This window comes from Lissotriton helveticus, chromosome 12 (genome assembly GCF_964261635.1).
Source record: "Lissotriton helveticus chromosome 12, aLisHel1.1, whole genome shotgun sequence".
Lineage (NCBI taxonomy): Eukaryota > Metazoa > Chordata > Amphibia > Caudata > Salamandridae > Lissotriton > Lissotriton helveticus.
The window spans coordinates 774,297,501-774,312,941 of NC_136073.1; the positions used below are offsets into that span (position 1 = coordinate 774,297,501).

At 44.9% G+C, this 15,441-nt stretch overlaps 1 protein-coding gene across 1 annotated transcript in view; it reads right to left on the bottom strand.

Moving 5' to 3' along the window:
- The window catches only part of CHRNB2 (cholinergic receptor nicotinic beta 2 subunit), a 93,264-nt gene that overhangs the window by 55,794 nt on the left and 22,029 nt on the right, over positions 1–15,441 (bottom strand). The window lies entirely within an intron of this gene.

Consider the following 15,441-nt stretch of genomic DNA (forward strand, 5'->3'; position numbering starts at 1 on the left):
GTCTTCAGAAGCTTAAGGGAGGCAATAGGTTATTGTGTCATCCCAGAATAATCATTCATCCACCAATTGGTTCCTTCATTTTTAAATTCATTTCATAAAATAGTAATTTATTCAATCAAAAATGAGTTTCGCTACTTCTAGTATTAATGTATACCCTTAATTTGTTTATATATTCAACCATTCATTTATTGATTAACGCACCCATGATTCAGCCAATACATCAATGTATTCATTAATTTATTCAATTATTCAATAAGTTACCATTTAATCAAATCAACTCACCCAATAATTTGTTAATGCAGCAATGAATTAATCAACTATTCAGCAATTTAAATTCCTCTGGCAATTAGATAACAATGCATCTTTTCTGTTAACTGATTCATTCACCCACGCCAATCCAATAATGCTCGATTAACTCAATTAGCAATTCAGTCATCAATTAATGCACTTATGCAGCAAATAGTGAGCACAACCACCGCTTAATTGGTGGATTTAATAATGTATCCATTTTTCACTGTACTCGTTTACTAAGGCAACAATTAATTTATTGATTTATTCATTCGTTCGCCACTCGTTTTACCCAGCAACCAATTAATGAATTCATCCATGAACTCATTTGTTAATTTCGCCTATCATTTGGGTTCATTGAGTCATTCAGCAGCTAAGTAATTCCTCCATGGGTACACACACACACACCTATGTAGAGTGCCCAGTACAAATTCCAGCTCGAGAGAAGAGTTTGGAGTCACTCTGTATTCCGAAGGGTTGTCCTTCTAGTCTGTTTTTATTCAGCTCCTGCACAGAACCCTGGGAGCCGCAGGGGGCGCGAGGCAGACCCCCCTTTCTAGTGTTCTGGCCTTAAACACAACGATGCGCTCCATGTTCCTCAGCTTAATGTTCTAGAAACACAGATAGGAGGCCTAAATCTACAAAGACATCCCGGAGCAGCATCTGCCAGGAACATGGCATGGCCCATTACACCTGGGAAGAGGCGGCTCCGAGAGATTTACAGCAGCGCCAGCAGCAATTACTGCACCTCCTGGGAGGACCCTTTAAGAAAATACAGCAGAGAGAGAGCTGCAGGCCTTGCAGGGCGGGAGATGTGACAGAGGCTTGTACTGCGGCCTGGAATGTAATGTAATGTAAAGGCGGTCTTATATAGCGCAGCTATCACCCCAAGGAGCATCTTGGGACTGGAGGGATAGACCATGTGGGAGGAGTGGGGGGGGTCGAAGCACTCCAGCCAGTGGAGGCCACGGGTGCACCAGATCCTAGAGCCCCAGGCCCAGAGCTGGTACAGTAACACAGCACTCAGCACCCAACAGATTGGAGGTCTAAAGCCACACGGGCGTCCCAGAGATATAGGACCTGCCCAAGAAGTGGGGGCGTACACATCCGGCAGTGGAGGCCCCACATTACAGGAGTATTCAAGAGCCCCAAGCCACGAGAAGGTGCGGAGCGGGATAGCACACAAGATGTAACGGAGGCCCAGAGCCACAGGAGCAGGGTCGGACTGGGACAGAAAATAGGCCTGGACACTGAAATGAAACTGCCCCCCATTAGTGAATGAAATAGATACAAAAAAGCGTCCCATGATCCAAACTGGGGCAGTTCTGAACTTGCAAAGAAACCCTGTCTAAGAGTTTTCCAAGGTGTAGAAGACTGCATGGATTTGAGCTTGCTGCAGACAATGTTTGTTTTAATATTAGGGTAATCAACAGTAAAAAACTGACCCTACAGCAGTCCCACAATTCACCAGAAAAACGGCTCACGCACTGATCTGTCTTACTGGCCCTTTGGGCACTGACCGGATTGCCCTACAAAAACAAAAAAGGTGATGAATGGTATTGATCGGCCCGCATCCCAATCTATCGCTTTCACTCACCCTGCCTCCTCAGTTTGGACCCAGCCATATGCAAATCAGTCTTGGCCCTGTACCTCATGGGAACAGTCCAGCCTGAATTTCCAGTCCTGGTCCTCCCTGAACCAGAACACAAACAACCCAGGACTGGTATCACCCTTGTTATGGGCTCTTCAGACAAGTATAGCTTGGTTCCAGTGGCATGTCTAGTCATACCTAGCACACTTACAGCGTCAAACGCAAAAACAAGGTGATGGATGGAATGCTTGAATTAATCTTAGCCAATGGCAATCACTCGGGCTGTTCCCAATTCATCATTTTTCACCCTCTGTGCCACCTCAGTTTGGACACAGCCATACGCAAATCCGTCTTGACCCTGCCCCAATGGGAACAGCCCAACCCAAACTGTCAGGTCCAATTCTCCCGGAACCGGAATACAAACAACCATGGACTGGTTTCACTCTTGTTATGGGCTCTTCAGCCAGGTATAGCTTGGTTACAGTGGAACAGTGAGTCCGGTACCCACATCTGGGCATACCAGGTGCACTCAGGGCATCAAAAACAAAACAAGAAGGTAATGGATGGAATACTTGAATTAATCTAAACCACTGGCAATCGCTTGGGCAGCATCCCAATCCATCATTTTTCGCCCATCAGTCCACCTAGGCCAGTCTGACCCTGCACAGGTGCATTGCCAATCCCAGGCACTGGCAGATCGAGGGAGAGCCCACAACCGGCAATGGAGGCCCAGAGCCATTGGAGCATTCCAGATGCGAGGCCCTGTGCAGGTTCAGAGGGGGAGAGCACAGAAGATGCAATGGATGTCAGAAGTCACAGGAGCATTGGAGAGCCTCCGGCCCTGAGCAGGCACAGAGAGGGCACACAACAGAAAATGGAGGTCGAAAGCCACAGGAGCATTCCAGGGTGCTACAACCTACCCATGTACAGAGGGAGAGCACACAACAGACAACGGAAGACTAAAACAACATGGGCATTGTGGAAGAGAACTGAGGCAATGGAGACATCCATGCACATCCACTTCCAGGAGCCCTCGGCCCAGCCAGGGTAAAGAGGATTGACTCTTAAGAGAAAGAGATGCAAACAGCCAGGTATGCTCCTAGAAACCCAGAGGTCGAGCTCTGCAACAGCAGACCCAGACAGGTCATACCTTGGAACCAGAGACCAGAAGAAAGCAGTCTGCGCAACAAAAGGAAAAGAGGGACAGATTCTGCATCGCGAGACCAAGAGAGGCCAGGTTGTACAGCAAAAGGACCACAGACTGTGCAGATAGAAACATTATTCACAATTAATGTAATAATAAAATTGAGAGAAAACAAAGAGAGTGGAGCCCCAACCGAAATCCATAAGAACAGTTTGCCATTGTGTTCCTGCCACTGATTTTGCCACTTCTGAGCCCAGGGGTCGCACAGGCATTGTCAGGGGTCACAAGGGGCAACCCATGGGTCACAACTGCGACCCCTGGCGATCCCTAAATTACATCCATGCCTATTCCACTGTGAAAGCAGCACCATAGCCCTCAGCCAACTAGGGAAAATGCCAGAGTGACAGAATGGACGGTTAGGCACTGAGATGAAAAGCACACAGAGAGCCCGGGGTCGGCTGTGAGAGGCGCAGAGATCTACAATGACCAGTGTCATGGAAGAAATTCGAAAAGTCAGGGGGAGATGGAAACGGAGACCCACTGAGGCATGCTCTGACTTCAGCTGGTGTAACTAGAAGAGATGGCAACAGAGACAGGTTCAGGCAGCCATATTCTAGAGGCAGCGCAGAGTAATGTGACACAGAACTGGCCAATGTGGCTGGCTTCACTTAAAAATATTCCTCACACATATTTGTTTTAGTTCATGACTGAGGGGCATATTATCAAGCCCGATTTCACCGCTTTATCAGCCGAAAAGTAGCGAATTAAACTTCGCCCTATCATCAAGCACACTCTAACGCGTGTTTCTGTGTGACAGCCACCGTTTTGAATAGGCCTCACATCGCATCTCTGTTGAGATGCAAAGTAGGCGTTCCTCAACTAAATACATGTGAATACCTCCCATAATCAGCTTCTCCATATTTGCAAGGAAGCCACAGACCCACATTGCGATAATGGGAACCGCGCTAAACTCCCATTATCGCCTAATCTAACGTCTGCTGAAAGCCGGATTTAGCAGTATTCCCTATGGGAGGTGGATTGTATGTTTACATCCATACTCCCATATCAGCGAGCTGAACAGTTAATGCTGCTCGCTTATCTCCATTTATGTGCTGATAAGGGGCTTTTCTGCCACTATCGCTGGATTATATATCGCCCTTGAGTTATGCATTGATGATAACGCGCTAACTAGGCTATTTAATTTAGTGATAGCCGGCGTTAAGGAGATCAGCGCTAGGCGCGCTGGGAGATAATTATCACCACTCGTTATTGATATGCCCCTGAAAATCCTGCAGTACCGTCTAGGGCCGAAACTAAGTGCCAGATCCATCAAGTGCTCTTGCCCTTGGTCTTATTCATGATTCAGAAAAGGGGGTGGTGATGAACAGAGTGCCTGAATTAAGCAGACCACTCTTACCCAGTCCAAAGATCAGGGCTTGATCCATCACCGTTTTTTAGCTCACTGCACCATCCCAGCTCAGAACTTGGCTATATGCAAATTAGTCTGTTCCTGTCCCAGTGCATGATGGGAACAGGGCAAACCAAACTACCAAGCCAATTCTTATACTGGGAAGGAAACAAGCTTCCGGGGACCGGTTTCTGCCATTTCAGGCGTCTTCGGCCCGGCTTGCTTGAATCCTGATGGTGCAATGAGCAAGGGACTCACATCTGAGTATACCCTTCCACGCTTATGGTGGACAAAATGATTCAGAAAAGGGGGGGTTCTGAGCTGGGATGGGGCAGTGAGATAAATAACGGTGATGGATCAAGCCCTGATCTTTGGACTGGGTAAGAGTGGTCTGCTTAATTCAGACACTCTGTTCATCACCACCCCCTTTTCTGTATCGTTTTTGGCCACTATAGGTGTGGCAGGGCATACTCAGACATGAGTCCCTTTCTCACTGCTCCATCAGGATTCAAGCAAGCCGGGCCGAAGAGGCTGAAATGCCAGAAACCGGTCCCCGGTAGCTTGTCTCCTTTCTGGTGAAGAATTGGCTTGGTAGTTTGGTCTGCCCTGTTCCCATGATGCACTGGGCCAGGGACAGACTAATTTGCATATAGCCAGGTTCTGAGCTGGGATGGGGCAGTGAGATAAATAACGGTGATGGATCAAGCCCTGATCTTTGGACTGGGTAAGAGTGGTCTGCTTAATTCAGACACTCTGTTCATCACCACCCCCTTTTCTGTATCGTTTTTGGCCACTATAGGTGTGGCAGGGCATACTCAGACATGAGTCCCTTTCTCACTGCTCCATCAGGATTCAAGCAAGCCGGGCCGAAGAGGCTGAAATGCCAGAAACCGGTCCCCGGTAGCTTGTCTCCTTTCTGGTGAAGAATTGGCTTGGTAGTTTGGTCTGCCCTGTTCCCATGATGCACTGGGCCAGGGACAGACTAATTTGCATATAGCCAGGTTCTGAGCTGGGATGGGGCAGTGAGATAAATAACGGTGATGGATCAAGCCCTGATCTTTGGACTGGGTAAGAGTGGTCTGCTTAATTCAGACACTCTGTTCATCACCACCCCCTTTTCTGTATCGCTTGGTCTTATTCAAGCAATTAGCAGAAGATCACACATTGAGTCATTTTTTACTGCAACGTTAGTGAGCGATGGCAGGTGCAGCCCCACCATGGTAGTGTGAACCAGAGCCTGGTGCTTCTGTTATCCATTCCAAGAAACACATTTCATTGCCACCTCAACAAGTGAAATCAACTAACAATTGATATGCTCTCACCACTGGTGGAATTTAATCTGAACAGGTCAGACCACTAATATATGCAAAAGGAAACGTGCAATAAGAAAGAGGGCTGTTCTGCGTTCTTGTGTGGCCACAGATCTTACGGGTTCTTTGGTGATGATATGCAGAGTCAATCAATCGATCTTTGTAGAACACGCTAATCACCTTGAGGGATATCCAAGTGCTGCGTTGAGTGGGCCTACTCGAACAGCCGGGTCTTGAGGCTACTCATGAATTCGGCGAGGGAGGTAGAGGTCTGGAGGTCGATGGGGAGGTGGATAGGGTGGTCGATGGGGAGGTCTATGGGCAGGTCAATGGGGAGGTTGATGGGGAGGTCGCTCCACATACAAACAATTATTTCCCACATATACCTCCAGACTATGGGACACTCCATCATCTCTATTCGAAATAACACAACTGCACATTAACAAGGACCTACGGTCCAAATATACTACATTTTGACGAAATGCAGTGCAGCATCCAGATATGCGTTGCAGACCAGAGAGATGCCATCACCAGATCTACAACGCCTGGCCTGCTGATGGTAATAGGTAATTTTATTTGCACAGTTAATTAAAACCAATGCAATGCGATATAAAATATGAATTAAGATAAAACACAATATAAAATCACATATGTTTAAAACCATCATAGTATGAACATTGATGTTCTGTTCGTCATAGTTATAAAATCGTATTAGCCTTTCATTTATCACACAGTATTTGGACAATAGGCATAGTTTGTATTATAAAACAGGTTAGGATCAGGTCGGTTCAAGATTCTAGACCTGGCATTTTTTTCTCCACAGCCTTTAAAAATTTTACAAGGCTGCAGCTCCGTCGAGGGTCCTGAGATGTGAAACAGGTAAGTACTGCACTCCTTCGTGTACGTATCCCAAATCGAATAAAATGCTGTTTCAAAAGAAGTTTCCTCTCCGCTTGCATTTTCTCGCAAGAGCATAGCAGGTGAATCATATCTTCTTGCGTGTAACCACATAGCCGGCATGGCAAACCTGCTTTCTTTTTTAACCAGTGTGGGAGATGATGAGTGCAGGGCAGCAACCCTAGTCTGTATCTTAAGAAGCACATTTTGGTCTTTTTTGCATAGCCCAGGCCAAAATAGTTCTGAGGAGCTTTTGCAGAATATGAGTTCAAAATCATCCAAGCGTGCGTTCTTTTTGCGAAATCTGTTTTGTCTTGTGCCCACGACTGTTGTTTGATAGATTTCTTTACCAATTTGTTGAAAGTTTTGTGATCTGAGGAGGAAGCCCAAAGCTGTTCCAGCCCGGTATTTGCAAGTCTTTTTGCTAGATATTTAGCTGCAGGCGAAGTCGGAGACTGCTCTATCTCCCTCCACAGATATTCGTTCAATGTTCCTTGTGCAGATTTCCTCACTTTGTCCCATACACAGATATAAGCCCCCTGACGTGCTAGGAGCTGTTGTTGGATGCCAAACTCCAGCCTAATCTGTGGTGGGAAGGTCCGCTTAGGAAGGCTAAAGATAATTCTATATGCGGCTATGATTGTGCTATCAAGTATTGTTGCATCTCTGCCATGTAGGACCTCGCTTCCATAAGTGATTGTAGGCAGTTATTTGGCTCGAATAACTTGTACCAAAGGTGCTAATGATGGGCCAGATAGATTATTATTCAATGTTTTTAAAGCAATTGCCAGAGCAATCCCTTTGCCTTTATTGCTAGACCTTTGTGCACTGAATCGACCGCCATTGTCAATCTTCACGCCTAAATATTTGTATATTGGCGTCTCTTTAATGCGAGATTTATTCCAGAACCACGTGAAAGTTTTTCTTTTTCTTTTACTGATGGTCATAGTTTGAGTTTTCTCGAGATTTACTTTTAGATCATTTGCCTCGGAATAACTCTGTGTGGTGTTCAGGAGGTTTTGAAGCCCTACTTTAGTGTGGCTTATTAGAACAATGTCGTCCGCATATAAAAGGCATGGTAGGCTAAGCCCTCCTAGTTTAGGAGCATGTGAATTGCAGTTAATCAAAATTGGCGCCAAGTCGCCCAAAAACAGATTAAACTGTGTTGGGGCCAAGACACAGCCCTACTTGAGGCCATTGTTTGTCGGTATGCGCCTAGACAGCAGTGAGCCGTCCCCCACCTTTATCCGTATCCAGGTCTCCGTGTGCAGGTTTATTAGCAGGTCCAACAGCGGTTTTGAGATCCCCCAGCTTTTTAATTTTGACCACAGAAGATTACGGTTAATGTTGTCAAAAGCCGCTTTATTATCTATGTAGCAGAGATGTAGGGGCAGTTTTTTCGTCTCTGCCTTGTCTATTAGTAGGCCCATAGTTAGGACATTAGTCGTCGTGCCCACTGTTTTGACAAAGCCTGTCTGAAAAACCGGTATCAGGGATTTCCTTGCAGCCCATACCTGCAGTTCCTCCAGCAGTAAACCTGCGAAGTACTTCGCCTCATTGTCAATTAGGGCCACTAGTCGGTAGTTTTGGGGGAGAGCCCTATCCCCTGCTTTATATATTGGGGTAATAATAGAGCCCCTCCAGGAGTCTGGCAGAATGTTCGAGCACCTGATTTCCAAAAAAAGGGGTTCAAGAGCTGCTGCCCAGTAACCCGCATCTTGCTTGAAGAGGATTGGCGGGATCCCGTTAGGTTCCGGAGCTCCTTCCCTTCTGCCTTTTTTGATTTGGCATTTGATGTTGTGTTGTAGCTTTGAGGGATTAATTAATTCATATTTGTCTTTAATGTTTGTGCACAATTGTGTTTGTTGTGCATTGTCAACATTGTGGTCTATTCTGATATCTGATATAGATAAGTCCTGGTATTTGAATGGGTCTTGATTAAAGTGCTTGCCAAGATAGAATGCCATATTTCCTCTGTAATGTTAGATGAGATCCCCAGGTTTGCCGGACATGTTAGCGAGTTGATGGTTTTCCAAAACCTTGCCCCATCATTCTGTTTAATGTCTGAGTGAAGTTTTGCCCACAAGTTGTCCTCCGTTGTTTTGGTTGCCTCCCATTTCAGCTTTTTTAGTTTGAATTTCAGTGTCCGAAGATGATTTTGCTTTGCTTTTTCATTGGGGTCCAACTGTATAGCCCTCATTAAACGGTATATCATGTTTTTTGCTTCCTTAATTTTTTCTCTGTGCTCACGGGATAGATCGGCGATTTTGCTGATCTTTGCAGATGCTTTGGGCTGTGTTGCATAGTTCGACATGGTGGTTGTGAATTGTTACCATTTTGTGACTTCATTTGATCCAGCGCGCTCCATAAAGTGTTGGTGTGCCCTTCCTATTAAAATTTCACCCATCACTACCGAGTACTTAATTTTTTTTAAATTAACAGTATGGATAGTCTCTTTTGGGGTATTTGATCGCTCGAGTGTAGGTCTCGCAATATCCAAGGCAGTTTCCTGGGGGCAATGGTCACTGTCAGTTTTTTTCCCTTTCCGGAACGAGGTTGTATAGTGAAAAAGAGGTAGTGAAATAAAGGTATAATCTAATATGCTGTTTGTCCTTGTAGAATGATAAGTTGGGGCTGACGGACTATCTCCCACAAATCTACCATTTAGGGCTCTGATATTGAAATGTTCCAATTCTTCGAGTGTCTGTGCTCCCAATTTTGTTTGTTTGGTTGTTTGAAGTTTCTCTTGCGGTGGAAGGTCCCAAGATGTATTTTGAGCTAAAATTGCTGGCCTGCTGATATGGCCATGCCCTGCTCTGGTGCACAAAAAGGGGGGCTTATATACAAGCCACTGGTGCGTCACTTTTAAAATGGGAAAAAGTGATGTAACGGCAGCATAAGGGCCTTGTAAATAAGCCCAAGGGTGCCTTGCACGGTGCATGTCCTCGCTCCATGGTGCAGAGCTCAGTGCGCACCGTTTAACATAGGATCAGTACTGGAGGCGTATCATGCCAGTAAAAATTCCTATACATAGATCAACTCAAAGGAGTCCTGCACATTGGATGTGTGCTGTCCACTGCAGCACACATACATTGCATTTTTTTGGGAGAAATGTACACATTTCTCATTGATTGCACCTGCTTCAAGTAAGTGTTACGTTTTTTACGCAGAGCCTGTTTGACTATGCTAGTTTAATAGAAGTTGCTTCAAAAGCCACTGATGTTTGCATTGCTGTGATCCAGGAGTATTGCAGTAATGCCTTCGCAAAGTGGCACAAAGGGGAGCAAAGCAGGCCCAACACTCCAAAAAGTTCACTTTTCCAGGGCAAAACATAATTTACACTTGATAGCAAATAACATGCACCACTAACACTGCCACAAAGACTTAGTAAATCTGTGCCCAAATGTCTATGCCACTGCAGTGCCAGAGCCCAAAGGCCACGATTTATGATCGGGAGGTATGGGGTGGTCAGGCAGCAAACAATGAAACTGCGCTCGTGGTTATTAACACAAGGACAATCCTTCTATGCCCACGGATACCAGGGTTAAAAATATATTAGTCACACAGCGTCCACAGTGGGACTCTTTTAAGAAAAATAAGCAATCCTCTTCCATCTGTTTAGGAAAGCCACCATTGAATGTGTTACCCATAAGCACCAAGTGGTACATACGCACTTTGGTAGTATTTCATACAAAAGCAATTAAAATAAATTGATTACAACTTGCTGACAATGGTTAATGTGGTTATTTTTTGTATTTTTCAATAAATATGCAAATAATAATGTAACATAAGTGCAGGCGCCGCAGTGCTCCAGTGTGAGAAACAAATACAAATTATGTACAAAAGACACAAGAAGCAAGAGTTCACTATTTCTAAGTACTTACAGAGAAAGGCACATGTGCTTATTACGTCGCAACATGTGAAACAATTATTGATCAAAAAAACAAGTGAAACAAATGTCAACGTTTCAACCCCTAATGCATCTTGGGCCCTCCTCAGGACAATAGTCATCTGACTTATGATCATACAAGGTAGCAGCTATCCATTGGCCAGTCTGGGAAACAGGTAAGTGTCTTGCTTAAATCCTCCGTGGTAAGTTCCACTAGTTACCAGTAATTACAATTTCACCACCAATTCCATATGGCATGTGTCAATCTGCGTGCGCGTGGTTCCATGCCCCCAGGTCCTGGTGTGTTTTCAAAATAACTGATTGGATAATGCAGAACGTGACGTGCAACACTCCATCTCCACTTGCCGCCAGCGTTAAATGGTCAGGCCTTGTGGTTGTCAGCGGATCCTTCATGGATAATGAAGACGGACTACATGTTTCTCATGCATTGCTTGGTGTGAGTGGTGTGGATATGATGAAAAAGCCTCACAATGTTTTCGCCAGATATTTTTGTCATCAGATAGATTATCCGTCTAGTGTTCTTACGGATGTCTTCTCCATTACTTGGCAAAGCTGTGTCGTCCAGCTCTGTTGATATTTTTTTCTGGTTATCCCTGTGGTTTTCCTCCAGTGACTTTGACAATCATGCAACCCTCTGCTGCTGAACAAAATGACATGGTTGCTTCAGGAAAGTTGGCTTTGTCCAAGTCGGGCAAGACAGCATTCATATTCTCCACCCCAGGTCCTACTCCCTGAATCAGTTCTACATGGAGGGTGGGGGAGGGCATAACCCCAATCATGTTTCCAGGAGTGTAGCTTGGTCAGTAAGACTGGAGGGGTGTGAGCGTCAGAGCTCCCAACAATCACGCTGGTTAAAATACACTATCGGAGAAGCAAGACAGGAGAGGGGCTCAAGGAGTAGTAGGAAGGAAGAGGAGTGCAGGTTTGGAGGGATACTCAAAACTCAATATTTTGTAAAATAACCATTTTTAAGATCTTTAAAAAAGAGACTAACGTGGGTGTTTTTTTGTCTACGTGTGTATGTAAACATCCCAAGTGAAATCCGAAAAAACACCTCACCATACCCGACTTAAAGCACCTGTACCCAACTATTTACTATACTATTACTATAGAATACATTTATTATAGGTATGTAACACCCCAAACACCCCCCCCTGGAACCTACGCCCCTGCATGTTTTAATAGCCGGTTTCCCGCTGCTTTAGTGAAACCCACCAATCCTGCTCTTCACGGATATCGATTCACCACAATGCTAGTAGTAGCCGAAGTGACTCATGGTCCCTTTGATGCCCCAGTGACATCACAGCAGGTAACCTCATATGAACTCGGACCCTGGTGATATCGCTGGAAGTGGATTCCCATGATGGTTGTCTTCATGGCATAAGTGGCAGTGGCATAATTGAAGTTGAAAAGCTAAACAAATTCATGATTGAAAAATATGTGAACAATTAATAAGAGAACCCAAAATGTTAAAATAGCAGCAAAAGGTCTGTTTTAGTCAGAAGTGGCACCTGTATATTCACTATGGCGCGGGCAGGGTACACCTCGCGGACTGCCAGTATATGCAATGGGCTCAGCATTTATGTCTCGCCGTTGTAGCCATCTTCCACCTTGATGCAGCCATCTTATATCAGACAGTCATCATATGCCAAAGAACCACATTAAACGCCCAGATGTCACACTACATGTGAAGGCTGAGCCCTACATACGTAAAACAGGCTCTACATGGGTATCAGCGGTGTAAGGGTTCTGGGCAAAATAGACCAAATAAATGTAAACTTAAGGACTTCCAGACTCAGTTGAAACAGGTCCATATAACAAATATCCCTGTAGTTACCTATAATCTCACTGAATTAATAAAAATTTTCCCAGATCTCTATAAGTAAACATAATTACCCCAAGGCTCAAAATGGTTCATTTTGTCTCGTGTACGTGAGTCCAGATACTCCCATCTCCATGAAATCCCTGTAACTGTGTCAGGATGAATATACATCTCGTTATGTGACTTGCCAAACAGATAATCAAGAAAGCATAATTTTTGGAAAAATGGGAAGGAAGCATTATCACCTGGGTACCTGCACAAGGCACCCACCCTAATGCCATGCCTCCTTGGAGCACCACCTTAGGCATGCATCTCTCAACCTAGACAAACTTCAATTATACCTGTAGTTCTACCCACCGCCTTTTGTAATGATCATGCCCCTAATGAGGGCATCCAGATGTGGCCTCTAGAAGAACACTGCCCCAGAGCACAGCATCGCAGGGCTTTAAGTGGGCAGGGTCCTGTTGGTGCTCAGTACTGGCAGTTTTCAAAACCAGGGGGGCAGATTTACAAGCCCCTTGCGCCACTTTTGCGTCATTTTTCCATGTTAAAAATGACGCAAAATTTTTACCCTCACCCTGAGCATGAAAAATATATGAACTCGCGAGGTACCCCGCTGTGGCCGCTGCAGGCAAGGACGGGGGTAGTCGACAGACGATGATGAGCGAAAATAAAAATAAAAACACTTATCTAGTGGCGATGCGGTGAGTGCAAGGTAAATGTTTTTCTTTTTTCTTTCTTTTCTTTTCGCTCATCGTCTGTCGACCCCCCCCCCTTACCTGCGCTGGCCGCGGCTGGAGGTACCACCCATCCCCGGCCTTTGATAAGATTTCAAGGTGGCTGCTTTGTGATGCATGCAGCAGCAGAGGGGAAGCATGTATCCATTTCCCACGGTAACACTGCCACTGCTCCTTGCATCATCTTACTTGGTGCCAGGACGCTATGTACTGCCCTTGGTGGGTCTTGAAATACTCAAGGTTTGGCCTTGAAATGAGGGTTCTAGGATTAGATCTCGGAAAATTAAATACATCTGCTCCTTACCTTATTTTGGAGTGAACAAACAAAGCTCCGATAATGTCAGCAGTTGGCTGGCCAGCTCGAGATTTTTAATTTTTTTTAAATAAAATAAGTTTTATACCTGCTGGTAAGTGAGCGTTTTGGCCATAGTCTGATGAATATTGGGAATTAGGCTTTGTCATATAAAATTGGACTCTCAGCTCTGATTTTGTAGAAAAAAATTGGTTGATTTCAGAATTGTTGAGATTCGCTTTTAAGCGGTCTGCAGTGTCTGAAAACCTCCTGGACATAAGCATGGACGTATATCACAGATAAAGGGCTCCAAATCTTCTATATCATATTTTATAAAAAAGGGACCCTCCAGTTAGAAGTCAGGATGGCAGAAAGCTCCAGCTAGGCCATGTCCAGGTTCATTACTATTCAGCATTGTTTTTGTTTTGGATAAAGGACACTTGGGGCAGATTTTCAAGGAGTTTACGCTGGTGCTCGAATGACGCAAAGTGGCGCAAAACCTTGCACACATTTTCAGATAGGCGCAAGTAAGTATTTGCCCCATATTTTAAAGCTAGCGTGATGCACAAATGGTTTTGAGTCATTCTGCGCCAAAGTCAATTTAATGTTTGCAGAGTGGGTGTGCAGGGCGTTACCCATGCAAAAAGCTCCAAAACCCTGTAGGCACAGGTATTTACAAGAGTCACGCAAAACGACGCGAAGCAGCGCAAAAAAGATTAGCGCAGAAAAAATAGTGCAGGTACAAAACATGCGTAAAAAGAGCTGGAACCATTCACCGGGAGATTTACTAGAAGAAGCACAACAAATTTCTACTGGCTGTGGCAACCGTGGAGATTGTTATTGTCCGTCACCATCAGCGGATAGTTGCCTTGGCGAAAAAGAAAACACAGAGGAAGGAAAGAATCTACAAGCAGAGAATATCACTCATCCACATGGAGATACTGGTATCTGGATTCTCTTCTGACTGCTGCAATACAGGAATGGGTTGTGGGGCAAGGTTCTCTGCCATTTCTTGTGTTTGGACTTCCACCTAAATACGTTGCATCCTTTTGCAGTGTTTTGCGGTTTTTTTAAGGACGTGCATGATGCACCTGCTTCGTGCATGGGCTAGTTTGCGATGCCGCACATTGTAAATATGACGCAGTGCTATTTATTTTTATGCATTCAGCGCAGCACTAAGGTTTTCTGGCCCAGCTCAAATTCTAGTCGACCTTTGAAAATCTGCCCCAGGGCGTTGTTTTGGCTCACAAGAACAATGAGAGAGGCCCCTTAAACACCAAAGGTTTTGGCACCAAATAGACTGTAGTCAAGAGAAGATCCCCTTTGGGCAGCTTAGTACACCAAGACCAACACACTCATGCAAACGAATATATCACCAGAACATAACACCACCAACATCAAAGGCCAAGTGCTCACAGTTATAAAAATATTTTATAAAATCCACCAAACATATGGTCAAAATACCTTTATTGATGACTAGAAACTATTTTTCTTGCAGGTTCTCCCTACAATCAATTTTGTGCAATATATGTCAGAATGTTTTTAATCTTTTTTTAAATTGTATGATAAAGTATTGTATTTTGACCATATGTTTGCTGGATTTTATAAAATATTTTTATAACTGTGAGCACTTGGCCTTTGATGGTGGTGGTATTATGTTCTGGTAATAGTTATTTTGGCTCTACAGGCTGCCTGATATGCAGCTCGCAGTAACCCCTTCATCAGTCAAAACTGGTCCATACTGTGCCTTTTGGCTTTAGAGGCCGGCATAACTGGACAGCCCCTTGAAGATGCAATTCTACAGGATTGTGGTAATGTGTGAAATGTTAAATGAAGCAGACCTCTCTCTGTTTTGACCACCAAAGGATAAGTGCTGCCCCCCTGAACCGGTATTTCATAGGTCGTCTGGACACTGAGGAGGCCTGCACACCGTTTCTGGGAAAGACATATCCCAAGGAGTGGATCTCCTGCTGTGGGGGTGCACTCCCTGCAGACTGAGCTCTGTCTGGCATCATGCAAGAAGGCTTGATGCTGTGGTCTCT